Below are 14411 nucleotides of genomic sequence, written 5' to 3'. Positions count from 1 at the left end.
AGACAGATGTTCATTGTGGTTTTCTCAATCTGTGCAGTGGCCTCAGTCAAGTCCTGGTTAAACACAAAACATTTCTTTAAGATTCCTTTTTAAACTCATCTCTTTTGAATCTACCAGTTCTAATGTTAGAGTAATTTAAACCAATGCAAGCAACATAGTAAATAGCTATAGCCAAAGAGCGGCCTGCCATGCTGCCATTCATGGTCTAACAGAGTTTCTAAGAGAGAGTGAAAAACATAATAATTTCAAATGCTTTACATTAGTTTTTGTTAGAAAGACACCGGCCCATCAGAAATCCAGGTTATGTCACTCAGAAGATGTTAGAATTTAGACTTTCAGCCCCACAATTTGGTTAGCTGTTGGTCAGTTGGTCTTTTTTTTTTTTTCAAACAAAAGCTAATGTAAATACTGGTGGGATTTTCCTTTGTTCATTAGAATGACAAATTTAAAGTTTTTTCACACTGATGTGACCCCTAATACAGGGGTAGGGGTGGGGCCTCAAGGGCCGGCGGCCGAGTTCACTACCAGGCTTCATGTGAACTTCAAATTATTAAAGAGGACTACTGGTCCTAACCAGTCCAATGAGGATCAAGTGGATAACTAAATGCATTTTTAAATGTTGCAAAGCCACAATCTACTCATAAAACACTCACCATGAACTCCTGCACCAAGATGTTGCAATTGTCTTTCACACAGATGCGGAGCACTTTGATGAGACTCCCTTTGAGCATTAATGTCATCCTAAAGTATTATAACAAAGAAAACAGAGATTTGTGAACTTTTCAGTAGCACAGAAGAAAATGATCCCAGACAAAAACTCTTGACTTTTTAAACCAGTCAACATGCAACACCAGCATCTACAAAGCAATATCAAAAGTTCCTGTTTGACATCAGCTTTATGGATATATAGTTTCCAGAACATTTATTTTTAAAAAAAGATAAATTTTTCTCAGTGGGTCAGTAAATGCGTGACGAAAATTATGGCATCCTTTTAGTGGAATCATTACTCACAGGTAATAGTTGACTGTTTCAATGGATGTAGCATAAAAATCTTTTACTGACCTAATGCAATACATATACACTGTAGTTAAAGAATTTTAAAGTTCTTACTGTCATCATGGCAGCTACATCCTTTAGCTTTGTGCCCTGTTCCCCCGATCACTTTGCAAACACGTTCAGCAGACTGTCAGAGAGAAACTCAGCTCCGTCAGAAACCTTGACTGTAAAGGCATGGTTGGGATGCACTGGAATGCTGCATTTTATCTGAAATGACATAAAATTATTTTGAAATAACAGCAGGCACTGTGCTTGGTTAATCAGTAATGTTTTGTTGAATAAAAACTGTGTTTCCAGATCTTATGGGATTAAAAAAAAATCCAAAGATGTTTGTTTCTGATTTGCAACCCAACAACCCACAAGTTACAACCTCATTTCAGTTCAAGTGTGCATTAATGCGAGTCCAGTAATTACCTTTCTGGCAATACATACAGGTATAAGTTAAACCTATGGCAGATTTTGGATTTCTCAGTTGTATTAATAGGGTGAGTATGCATGCACCTAATAATTATAAAAAACCTATTATAATTAAGTTACAGAAACGAAAATAGAATATACTTTCTTACCATAACACCTTGAACCCACAATCCATCAGCTGACTCCTGGTGAAATGCAGAATAGAGGTCGTCTCTCAATGTGCAGCAAAAAAAACAAAAGGACAGCAGGTGAGGGCAGGAGGGGTAGGGATGTAAGCTAGCATAATGCCGCTGATGATATTAGCTAAAGCTGTTCAATGTTCAAAATCTCACTAACACCACGGTGCAGTAAGTACACAATGTAACTGAAGAGTCAGTTGGCAAATCTATTCACACAGAAAACCAAATTATGTTATGAGCGCCTCGTAATTAGGTTTAATGTGATATTACGGCTCTTGTGCCAAAGACAAATTCAAATGAAAAAGCGCCAATTCTTTGACAACAGATAAAACAGCAAATAAGCTAACGGCTCTTTTTTAGCATGTTACATGGCGACACTCTAGACGTTTAACTACATTTGGCTGAAATATGGTAAAAATTAATTTAAAAAATCAAGACATACCAAAACCGTAGAGTTTGCTGCTCGACTTGACTGAGATGGATGCCTTTTTGAACCACGATCCAAAGCCCGCGAGATGAAATCACGCGTGGTTTCACGAGATTTAACGTTGCTATCTTATTGACTTACTTCACCTGAACATGATATTGTGGCGTGTTGGGGGAGCGGCTAGTTCTCTCCCATCATGCCTTGGGACGTGTGCTGCTGTTTGGATGTTCTTGTTTTGTTGTTTATGGTTACACTACTTTTAACTGTTATCCTGAATGTTGTGTTTGTACTGTGGTTCAAAGGCACTTACAGTTGTTGTTTTATAGAATGAATGCAACCATGGGTGAGTTCTGTTATGCTGTTGATGACCCTCGAAGCACAGTGTAGCATCAGTGTGTGTTGTAATAAAGAGCTCCCCCTACCAGCTTGGGGTTGAATAACAATCTCTCTCTTTGAGCTTCTTTGTAAAGTTTCCTCTGCATGCCACATTGGTGTCAGAAGTGGGATTCCAAGAGCATGGCCACTATGCTGAAAGAAGAAGAGGAGCTGAGGAAGATTGAGGAGCTTATCACTCACCTGGAAGCAGTGAATGGAGCACAATCGAAGAAGCGGGGAGATCCCCGGGCAGCAGCAAGCCAGCCAGGGGAAGACCTGTGGGGCTTACCAGATGGAGCCTCACACCCCCGCCCACTGGGGAGCTGTCGGAGCCGTCAAGGCATGCTGCAGGCTCCAAGACCACGAGCGACCAGCCAGCCTTCACTCATGGTGATGCCTGGGAGCAGCACACCCTCATTGTTGGCAGCCGAGGGGGACAACGCCAACTGTCTCCAGGACCAAGTGCAGCCGCCGCTGCCATCAGGGGCTCCTGTCCGGGGGAGCATGAAGCTGCCACGCTATAATGGGGAGGCACCTCCAGAGACCTACCTTATCCAGGTACAGCTGGCTGCTCAGCTAAACGGTTGGTCAACAGAGGAGACAGCTGTCCAAGTTGCCCTCGCCTTGGAAGGCAGGGCCCTGCAGATCCTCACAGATCTTCAGCCAGAAGAGCGTTTAAGTTGGCCTGCTGTTGCCAGAGCAATGCAGAGCAGGTTTGGCCTCCGTACACATGCAGATGATGCCCGAGATAAACTTGCTAACCGCCCACGGAGACAAGAGGAGAGTCTGGGTGCCTATGCTGCTGACCTACGTCTTTATGCACGTAGAGGGTACCCTGCTTTTGATGCTGCAGCACAAGAAGAGCTTGCTCTCCAGGCTTTCGTCCGGGGTCTCCAGCCAAAAAGACTACAAGAGCACATCCGTCTGCATGCACCAGAAACCCTGGCGGCAGCTCTAACTGAGGCCGAAAGAGTGGAGCATGTGCTCAGCCCAGGTGCATGCAGCCCTGGCACAAGTCACCGAGTGCGCTAAACGGACTACGAAAGGAGCAACCAGGAGGAGGAGGCCCTCCAAACCACCATCACACCACCCTGGCGATCTCGGCGAGGGAATAGACAAGCAGGAGGCCAATCCAGGGGCAACTGCCATCGGTGCGGAGAACCAGGCCACATCGCACGCTACTGTCCAGCACCAAGCCCATGAAGCCTGGCACCCCAGCTGCCGTTAAACTAAGGCGGGGTGGCACAATGGAGGAACTGCCACCCCTACCACTCTGTCCTCCGAATCACACTTGCGGGTTGGCCGGCTGGGCCAGACACGGGGACTGTATCTGGACTGTGACCTTGCCGGCACCACCTGTAGAGCCCTGGTAGACACTGGATCCACGCTTTCCTTGGTACAGGCCGGAGTCCTCCCTGGTACTGACGGCCCAAGACCGCAGGGTTGGCAGCCTACTCAGCTCCACATCACCACAGTCACAGGGGAGCGTGCCAAAGTTAAGGGGGAAAGATCCCTCCCGGTGACTGTTGCTAACTGCACTGTGGACCACCAGTTCTGGCTAGCCAGCATCCAGGACCAATGCATCATTGGCCTGGACCTGCTAGCCAAATGGGAGGCCACAGTGGACGTGTCCCGAGCAATCCTTTACCTGGGCACGGAGGCTGTGAAGCTCCACACCACAACGGAAGTCCCGCTGCCTGCCTCCACCTTTTCAGCCAGCGTCAGGAAGCCTGAGGACCTGTCGCCGCTGGCGGGGGAAGGGGCCTCCCCTTCACCAGCAGTACCGCAACTGTCTGCAGAGACCAAGCAAGCTGTCGAGGACCTATACCAGAGGAGCTGCGAGGGTCTCCAGGCTGATCAGCGACGGCAGCTGCGAGACATACTCGACTTGTTTGCCGACATCTTTGCAGCCAAGGATGAGGACTGCATGCAAACCAGCCTGGTACAACACGACATTGACACTGGGGCTGCACGGCCCATCCGCCTCCGCCCTCGTCGCCTTCCCCTTGCCAAGCGTACCGCAGCAGAGCAGAAGATCAGGGAAATGGCAGAGGCGGGCATCATCGAACCCTCAAACAGCCCCTGGGCAGCCCCGGCTGTACTGGTTCGGAAAAAGGATGGTACCTGGCGGTTTTGTGTCGACTATCGTCTACTCAACAGCATCACACGCAAGGACTCCTACCCATTGCCCCGGATTGACGATGCCCTCGACGACATTGCTGGGTCCTGCTGGTTCAGTTCCCTCGATTTGCGCAGTGGCTACTGGCAGGTGGAGCTGACGCCAGAGGCCCACCCAAAGACTGCTTTCTCCATTGGCCAGGGACTGTGGCAGTTTAAGGTGATGCCCTTCGGCCTCTGCAATGCCCCAGCCACATTCGAGCGCCTAATGGAGAGGGTTCTGGCTGACATCCCCCGCGACCGCTGTGTGGTCTACCTGGATGACCTCCTCGTCCACGCGACAGACTTCGAGAAAGCCTTGGCTAACCTGACTGCTGTTTTCCACGCTATCCGCCAGGCTGGCCTTCGCCCCCACCCCAAAAAGTGCCATCTCTTCCGAAAGGAGACGACCTTCTTGGGTCACGTTGTGAGCGGAGCAGGGGTTTCCACTGACCCTGCGAAGGTGGCCGCTGTGAAAGACTGGCCCATTCCGGGCAACATTGCTGAGTTGCGGAGTTTCCTTGGCCTGGCATCATACTACCGGCGTTTCGTCAAGGACTTTGCTACCATTGCAAGCCCCCTGCACTGGCTCACACAGAAGGGCCGGGAGTTCCATTGGAGTGAGGACAGTGCCGTGGCATTTGATCGGCTCCGATCTGCACTGGTTGAGGCACCGGTGCTAGCCTACCCAGACCTGCAGCTCCCTTTTGTCGTGGACACCGATGCCAGCAACACAGGGGTGGGGGCTGTACTGTCGCAGGAAGGCCCTGAGGGGGAGCGGGTCATCTCCTACTACAGCCATTCCCTCAGCAGACCGGAGAGGAACTATTGTGTCACCCGTCGAGAGCTGCTGGCCATCATCCTGGGTCTCCGCCATTTCAGACCCTACCTCTACGGGAAGAAGTTCCTCCTGCGCACAGACCATGCGTCCCTCACTTGGCTGCTCAGCTTTAAAGAACCGGAGGGACAGCTAGCCCGGTGGTTGGAAACGTTGCAAGATTACCACTTTGAGGTTCGTCACCGGGTGGGACGTCTCCACACCAATGCAGATGCCCTCTCCCGACGCCCTTGTGAGGAAAAACAGTGCAGGTACTGCCAACGCTTGGAGGACCGGGAGGGCATGACTTCAGTGATCGCGTCACCACAGGGCGGCCCTGAGAATGACTCTGTTCCAGGTGGGCATTGTAGCAGACTTCAGGTCCAGTCCGCCGCGGGGGATACTTAGGGTCTGGAGGCCATGGATCCCCAACAGCTGCAACACAACCAGAACCAGGACCCTGCCCTTTCCCAGGTTCAGTGTTGGATTGGAGCCGGTCAGAGACCATCATGGCCAGAGGTATCTGCACTGGACCTCGAGACCAAGGCTCTCTACTCCCAATGGGCCAACCTCACAAACCGAAACGGCCTCCTCTATCGCCGCTGGCAGGCTCCCGGGGGTCACCGTGAGGTCTTCCAGCTCGTGGTACCTCAACAGTTGCGGTCCAGGGTGCTCCAGCTGGTTCATGGTGCAGCGGGGGCAGGACACTTTGGAGTTACCAAGACTCTGCGGCGACTCCGGTCTCGGTTCTACTGGCCCGGGTGTCGCCAGGACGTAGAGCTCCATGTCCATCGGTGTGATGCCTGCACGGCTCAGAAAGGGCCTTCCCAACGCTCTCATGCCCCCTTGCAGCAGTATCAGGTGGGGGCTCCCATGGAGCGGGTTGGTGTGGACATCCTGGGACCCTTCCCCACCACTGACCAGGGGAACCGCTACGTCCTGGTTGCCATGGACTACTTCACTAAGTGGCCTAAGGCCTATGCAGTCCCTGACCAGAGTGCTGTTACCACTGCTGAGCGTCTGGTCAACGAGATGTTCTGCCGGTTCGGAGTACCAGAGGAACTGCACAGCGACCAGGGCCGGAATTTTGAGGCTGCGGTGTTCAAGGAGGTCTGTCAGCGGCTGGGTATCAGGAAGACCCGGACGACGCCACTGCACCCCCAAAGCGATGGGTTGGTGGAACGCTTCAACCGCACCCTGGCCACCCAGCTTGCTATCCTGACCTCCCACCAGCAGCGTGACTGGGATAAAAACCTTCCCCTGGTCCTAATGGCCTACCGCTCTGCAGTCCAGGAGTCTACTAAGTGCACTCCAGCGGCCTTGATGTTCGGTCATGAGCTTCGTACCCCAGTGGACTTGGTGTTTGGATCTCCCCCCGGGCCGGAAGTGTGCGGGGACCCCGGGTTGGACTACCTCCACAAACTCCTCGCCCGGCTCCGAGAGGTGCATCAGTTGACCAGGCAGGCTCTCCGAGATGCAGGTTCCCGGCAGAAGCGAGCTTATGATACCCGCTGCAAGGGGGAAGGACTTTCGCCCGGTCAGCATGTGGGTCTACAGCCCGGAGAGGAAGAAAGGACTTTCTCCCAAACTGATGAGCCAGTGGGTTGGACCCTGCACTGTTCTTGAGAGGCTGTCCGACGTGGTCTACAGGGTGCGGCTGGTCAAACGGAACAGGGTGGTCGTACTCCATCGCGATCGCCTGGCACCCTATCAGCCCTTGAGTCCATCCAGGGAGACGTCAGGGTCCCAGCTTCAACCACAGGCCCCCAACCTGGCCTCGGAGGCAGCTGGGGGACCCACGGAACGTCCTCAACGAAGCCGTCGCCTTCCCCAACACCTCAGAGACTTTGCTATGGACATGCCGGTTGCTGGGTACAGCTAACCACTCAGGTGGGGGCTGTGTGGCGTGTTGGGGGAGCGGCTAGTTCTCTCCCATCATTCCTTGGGACGTGTGCTGCTGTTTGGATGTTCTTGTTTTGTTGTTTATGGTTACACTACTTTTAACTGTTATCCTGAATGTTGTGTTTGTACTGTGGTTCAAAGGCACTTACAGTTGTTGTTTTATAGAATGAATGCAACCATGGGTGAGTTCTGTTATGCTGTTGATGACCCTCGAAGCCCAGTGTAGCATCAGTGTGTGTTGTAATAAAGAGCTCCCCCTACCAGCTTGGGGTTGAATAACAATCTCTCTCTTTGAGCTTCTTTGTAAAGTTTCCTCTGCATGCCACAATATGAACAATTTAATACACCCTTTCTGCATATCATGTAGCTTTTACACTATATAGTTACATTTAACTTTAAAACATGAGGCAATTGTGTTAAATACATGCAAGATGCTTACATAAATCCAAGAGATGGCCAGTCCCTTTTTTTCAGTGTATAGCGCCCTCCTCCAGGCAGTCCTCTGCCACCTCCATCTTCTAAACTTTGGCTTGTGACTTCGGACCCATTTTGCAACTATTAATATGTTCCACCCCCACTCACCAAGCGCCGCATCCCACTTCTGACACCAAAATGTAGGTAATGGTAATGTGAAGGTAATGTGAATGGGACCAGATGGGAAAAAACTGCCAGTTGTTTTTCAAAGCTTTGAATATATTGTAACGATAGTTAAAGGTTATTTTACAGTGATAGGTTGGTTATCTCTGCACACTGTTGTTATTTCTTTAAGATACATGTTTGGTTGTACTGCAGGAAAAAGTACGGTGGCTGGGAAGTGCAAAGCGCAACAAATTAAAAAATGGCAACAAATTAAAAATCCACAACAAATTAAAAAACCGCAACAAATTAAAAATCCTTGACGGAAAGGGATTGTCTGAAATACCGGAAGTGGAGAGTGATGTCACGAGAGGGGGCGTGGTCAGGATTTTTGGTTGAGGCGCCATGTTTCTGGGCTGAACAAAGCGCTAGCGAAAGAGGAGCGAAAGTACACGGATAACACCAGCTATGGTTCGTACTTGCTGTGCGGTCGGTTGTAAAGTTAGATCGCACGACCGGCAAGGGAATAAGGTTGAAAATGGTTTATCTTTTCATTCTTTCCCCACCTGGAAGCAACATGAGGCAGCTCATGTATCGGATGTTACCAAAAGAAGGCGTCTAGTCTGGATAGCAGCTGTGAGACCAGCTGATATCCAGTTCTCTTCCATCTCCAAATATCTGTTGGTGTGCTCCAGACATTTTCATTCCGGTAAGTTATAGATATGTTCATATCACTCTTTATCGGTCTTTTAAGGCTGACATCACTAGCCGTGTCTTGGCTCAAACTCCCAAGAGCACCTGCAGGTCCATAAATCACACGATCATTGTGGCATCACTGAGTGTTGAAAAACTATCTAAAGTCTTTCATCTGTAATAAAATGATCAGCGTTCTGCTCTACCATGTGTAACAATTGAGTTTATCATCCAGGCATCCATGAAAACGAAATTAGCAGGAAGTTAGCTCGCTAGATTCCATCTAAATACAATATAGCATGTCCTAACTGAGGGATTTTGGAAACAAATTCAAACGTACAGCTCTGCTATCACTTCCAACATAAATGAAGACAGAAAACTAAACAGCAGTGACGTTTGTAGGGTACTGAAGTTTGGCTAGCTGGTGTAAAACAATGTGCTACGTGACCGTTAGCGACACAGCTATGTTAGCATAATATAAACACTAACTTTTTCCACTTGATAAAAGTTATCGTGAGGATTCTCGGTGGTCAGGAACAAATATAATCTCATGGCAGGATGCTGTGAACGGACCAAACTTCAGCCAGGAGAACAACTGAGATAATCCATCCACAAGAATGAATAGGATTAGTCATTCATATACTGCTGCATAGGCTGGGCTGTAGCTACATCTTACAGTTTTTTACAGACGCTAGGACACATTTCTCAATACTTAGGTCACGTTTGCAAAACTCCTCACACAGTGAGCACAACAGAAGTCTATGTGGGCTAAACTGAGGACCAGTTATCATTGTTTTGGCACAAAATGCATTCAATGACTACATCTCTCAAATTTCATGAATTATCTTCTCACTCAGACACAACAACTGCCAAAAATCTTTGTACGTACAGGACATTTTGCATGTGCTTACATACTGTTTTCAAAACTGTTAAACTTATGGCCAAAACAATAACACAATGCAAAACTTGAAAAGACAGCAAAATCCAACAGCAATATTTTATTGAAACATATTCTAAATCTAAAAATGCAGTTTAACCAGCCACAGCTGATTCCCATTGTAGATGAACCTCTACACAGGTGTTACTCCTATTTATTCTATTTATCCCCTTTGTATATTTTATTTATATTTGTCTCTGTATTTATATATATATATATATATATATATATATGTGTGTGTGTGTGTGTGTGTGTGTGTGTGTGTGTGTGTGTATATATATATATATATATATATATATATATATATATATATATACATATATATATATAACAATTCTGTAACTGTAACTTCGGTCGTTGCTGTGCTTTTTGGAAGTCGAATTTCCCAGAGGAACCCACCCGAGGGATTAATAAAGGTCTATCTTATCTTATTCCTTCAATTCCATTACAAAAGGAGACAACTGCTGAATAGGTTTGTTTTGTGACGTAAACATGGACCCAGCCAGAAATGGAGAAGTGGCTGCAGAGTGGCTGGGAGGGGGCGAGGAATATGTATGCGTGGTGGAAGAAGAATAAGAGGAAGATCAAGAGCTGTAGTCTCAGATGAGATCAGAGCTACTGTAATTGATCATGTAGTAAATCATGGTCACTCAATGAGAGAGGCTGGTCAGAGAGTGCAGCCAAATCTGCAACGCTCTACAGTGGCATCTATTGTTAGAGTTTTCCGGCAAACCAACAGGTAACTTGTATTCTGCAGGGGCATTTGCACATTTCAGAAGTAAATAAGCTTTTGTGTAATTGTTGTTGCATTCCTACTTAGGACTCAACGGTTACCTCACACAGGAGGGAGAGGACGGATGTTCACTGATGTGCAGGAAACTGCCATTGTTGATATGGTCATCAGAAACAATGGGATAAAACTCACTGAAATTAGACAAAGAGTCTTGGCAGACAACGTTACCTTCGCAAATATTCACAGTGTAAGCGTAACAACAATTTCTAGAGTCCTGAAAAAACATCAGGTCAGGATGAAGCAGTTGTACACTGTGCCTTTTGAGAGGAACTCTGAACATGTCAAGCAACTCAGGAACCAGTATGTCCAGGTAAGATCAGAATAAAATACAGATCTGTTTTTGAACAAAACCAAACACACACAAAGACAATTATACAAATGTACTACTGTAACAGCTTATGTTGCCTTGTGGATTTATGTTAGAGAGTCATGGAGATTGAAGGCAGGCAAACGCACCACATTTTCATCTTTGTGGATGAGGCAGGTTTCAACTTGGCCAAAGCACGTCAACGAGGGAGGAATGTGATTGGGAAGAGAGCCACAGTGAATGTCCCGGGCCAGAGGGGTGCCAACATCACAATGTGCGCAGCAATATCCACTGATGGACTGCTGTTACACAGACCACTGATTGGGCCATACAACACTGAACGGCTCCTTGCGTTCCTGCATGATCTCTATGGAAGGGTTGTGCTAGGTGAGGAAAGGGATGCGGAGAGAAGGAATCAGCCAACATTTATAATTGTATGGGACAATGTGGCATTTCATCACTCCCGTGCAGTCACCGAGTGGTTTGCAGCCCATCCCAGAATGGAGTCTCTTTTCCTCCCACCTTACTCTCCATTCCTCAACCTCATAGAGGAATTCTTTTCCTCATGGCGGTGGAAGGTTTACGACCATCATCCACATGATCAAATGTCCCTCCTGGATGCAATGAATGCTGGATGCCTGGAGATATCAGCAGAAGATTGCCAGGGATGGATCAGGCATGCCAGGAGATTCTTTCCTAGGTGTATTGCCCTAGATGACATTAGATGTGATGTGGATGAGAACCTGTGGCCAAATGGAGAAGACCGGGTTGATTAGCATTGCTATTGTATGTGCATCAGTGGATGGTGTGTATATAAATACTTGTATTTTGGGATTTCTTAGTGCAAAAAATAAAAATACATAAACAAATATTAACGAATTCTGCATGATGTCTGATTCATTCCAGTAACATATATTGAAATTATAAACAGAGATGTGTCCTTGTTTTACACAAGAAAACACTGTGTAATGCTACATGTTGTTAATGTTTTTTAGGTCATTGTTTTGTGGGTGACAAAGTGTGTTTGTCGGCTGTCAACCTTTGCTAGTGTTCTGGAAGAATGAGTTTATTTGAGACCTGAATAGTGTTTTGGTAGTTGTAGTGCATTTTGAATGTGAAATGAACTGCTTTGCCAAGCTGACGGTCAGTTAGAAGGATTGTGTGAAGAGTTTTGCAAAAGTGACCTAAGTACTGAGAAATGTGTCCTAGCGTCTGTAAAAAACTGTAAGGTTTTAAAAACTGAGCTTTCAAATGATTAGTGGTGATAGAAGCAGTGGGAGGCCAACAGTGATCACTTACTGTTTTTAGGAGTTTTTTGAGATTAAATAGAAGACAATAAAAAACATTAAACATGTTAACAACACAAAACCCATATTAAACGCAGACTACTTTAGGCCTGGAAGCAGGATTTGTCACGCCATCACTTAAAGACCAGATAGCCTATTAGTTTTCTTTTCAATGCACTCTGAGGTCATAGCAAATTAGAAAAAAAAAAACATCCTAATGAGTGATTTTGCAGAACTACGTGCTATTTATAGACTTGCTAATTATTTGGCATTATTGCAGCAGACCAGCCAATGAAATGGATGAAACATCGTGACTGGGTTCCAGCGCTACACAAGCGACCTGCTTCAAACATACCACCATGCCAATCAGGTTACTTCTTCCATGTGAGGGTGATGAGGTGACCCTTCTGGATAAGATGGTGAAGGTTTGCTGCGTTTGGTGAACAGTGTGGTAGTAAAACCAGGGGAAAATGAAACTTGCTCCTGTTAAATATTCTTAAGTCTTGTGCTGTATAAATAACAGTAATTTTTCAGAAGATAAATTGAAGTAATTGATAGTAAATTAAGTAATGTTAGTAGTGGGTGATATCGTGTAAATACTGTCATGATTTTGTGTAAACATTTTGTCTTTTATAAACTATAAATGACATGGATTCTACATTGTAACTGATGTGATGTTCTATAATAAAAAAGAGGCAAAAATTAGTTTGTTTCTTTATTGAACTTTTGAACAGTGGTACTCAGTCAGTACATATTCAGTAAATGCAAATTATTTACATGGCAGTGCACTTCAGGCATAAATCTAGACCCTTATATAAAACATTATGGGTCATTCCCACAACCCACAGCTTTACTGTGCTCCAGCAAAGTATCCAATAGCAGTGACAACTCCTCCACATTAGCAGGTGGGATTTTTCGTTTTTGAGGACGGCTCCTTTTACCTGTCAATACAGATGGTCTGTTTATGTTTTGATCCAGAGCCGTTTTTGGGCAGCTGAAGAGGAGAAGTCTATCTTATGGCCAACCTCTGGCTGTATCTTGGTCATATTACCCAGCAAAACCCAGTATGCAGGTTCATCTGTAACAGCCCTTGTGCCACAGATCCACATTGTTGCTTCTACTTTAAAAAGAAGAGCAGTGACATGGCTGCAGGTCTCCACGACTCTGGCCATACAGGTGCAGTGGGCGGCTTCAACCTTCCCTGTGATGCTCACAATGACCCATGGCTGCAATGCTGGTTCGTTCAAGCGATCTTCTTCTGCTCAATGTTCCATTTGCCAGAACTGAACTGGGAAAGAGGGCTTTTACTTATGCTGCCCCTTTTACATGGAACATGATGCAAAAAGACTGGAAGATAGCAGATCTTATTTCATTAAATGCTTTTAAGTCCAAATTGAGAGAGCCAGAGAAAAATGTTTTTTAAAATGTAATTGTTACTTATAACATGTATGTAAATTTGTAATTTTAACATGTTGTTGCCTCTTGGCCAGGACTCCCTTGAAAAAGAGGTTTTTAATCTCAATGGGACTTTTCCTGGTAAAATAAAGGTTAATAATAATAATTCAGTCTTTGAGAGTGCAGGACCTGAAACATACAAGTTACAAGTTAATTTAAAGACACAGACTCTAATGAGCCAAGGCCAACATAAATGTGTTTTATCTACTTTCAAATCCATTTATCACAAATGTAACAAAGTGTTTAGAAAGTTAGCACATACATGTAATTTTCCATTTTTTTATGTATCCATCTATAGAACGCTGCATGTTATATTTCAAATCTGCCTGTTCTCTTTCAGAAACCTGACTTCAGAAAATGAAACTAAAGTATGTAATCACTTTATGGAGAAAGCATAAAGTTTGACTTTAGGTGACAATTATGGACACGTAATATGATAAGGAGATCCTGCAGGTCATTAATCAATGTATTATAGTAAAAAATGTATTTTTGTGACACAGGACACAAACACGGAAGCAAGATATGTAATTAGGATTATTTCTAATAAATATGAATAAATAATTGCAATTTCTTTAACCACTGAGAATAACTAAATCCTTCAGGACAATGTCACATCAATGCACTGAACTCACTATGGCTACGTCCACACTGCAGGTCTTAATGCTCAATTCCGATTTTTTTGTCTGCTTGTTCACACTACAAATAAAATGTGACAGCAAACGCGCTCCTTTGTGAACCCTCAAAGTGTCCCACATATGCAAAAACAGATGTCACACACAACACGCTCTGTTTAGACCCAGACCAAACAGTATTGTTTGACTGATGGCCCTTAAATATAAAGACTTGTTTCAGACTTTGCTTTAAGTTATTTTGTTATTTACATATGGCCTAATAATTATCCTTATTGCCATTTTAGAGAGGAGCGGTGCTTCAAAGGATATGCAGATTTCTGTCAGAATCTGCAGATTATACAGTATAAATAAAATGTTCATGTTGTCTTCCCAACAGTTTCACTAACATCTACACGGGATGGA

General features: G+C 45.7%; 1 long non-coding RNA gene across 1 annotated transcript in view; it reads right to left on the bottom strand.

The window, feature by feature from the left end:
* The window catches only part of LOC146560087 (uncharacterized), a 1800-nt gene extending 92 nt beyond the window's left edge, over positions 1-1708 (bottom strand). The window contains exons 1-4 of the long non-coding RNA XR_014888303.1: positions 1623-1708; positions 1111-1263; positions 654-741; positions 1-53 (exon numbers count right to left, since the gene is read on the bottom strand). The exon at positions 1-53 is cut by the window's left edge and continues 92 nt beyond it. This is a non-coding gene — a long non-coding RNA (uncharacterized LOC146560087). The remainder of the gene's footprint in view (positions 54-653; positions 742-1110; positions 1264-1622) is intronic.
* Positions 1709-14411: the final 12703 nt, after the last annotated feature.

This window comes from Mchenga conophoros, linkage group LG14 (assembly GCF_057382185.1).
Source record: "Mchenga conophoros isolate Kocher_MC1m ecotype Shallow Benthic linkage group LG14, M_conophoros_male_GT1.1, whole genome shotgun sequence".
NCBI classification, from domain to species: Eukaryota; Metazoa; Chordata; class Actinopteri; order Cichliformes; family Cichlidae; genus Mchenga; species Mchenga conophoros.
Note: the sequence above shows the minus strand (reverse complement) of the source record. Positions and strands in the feature narration are given on the sequence as shown.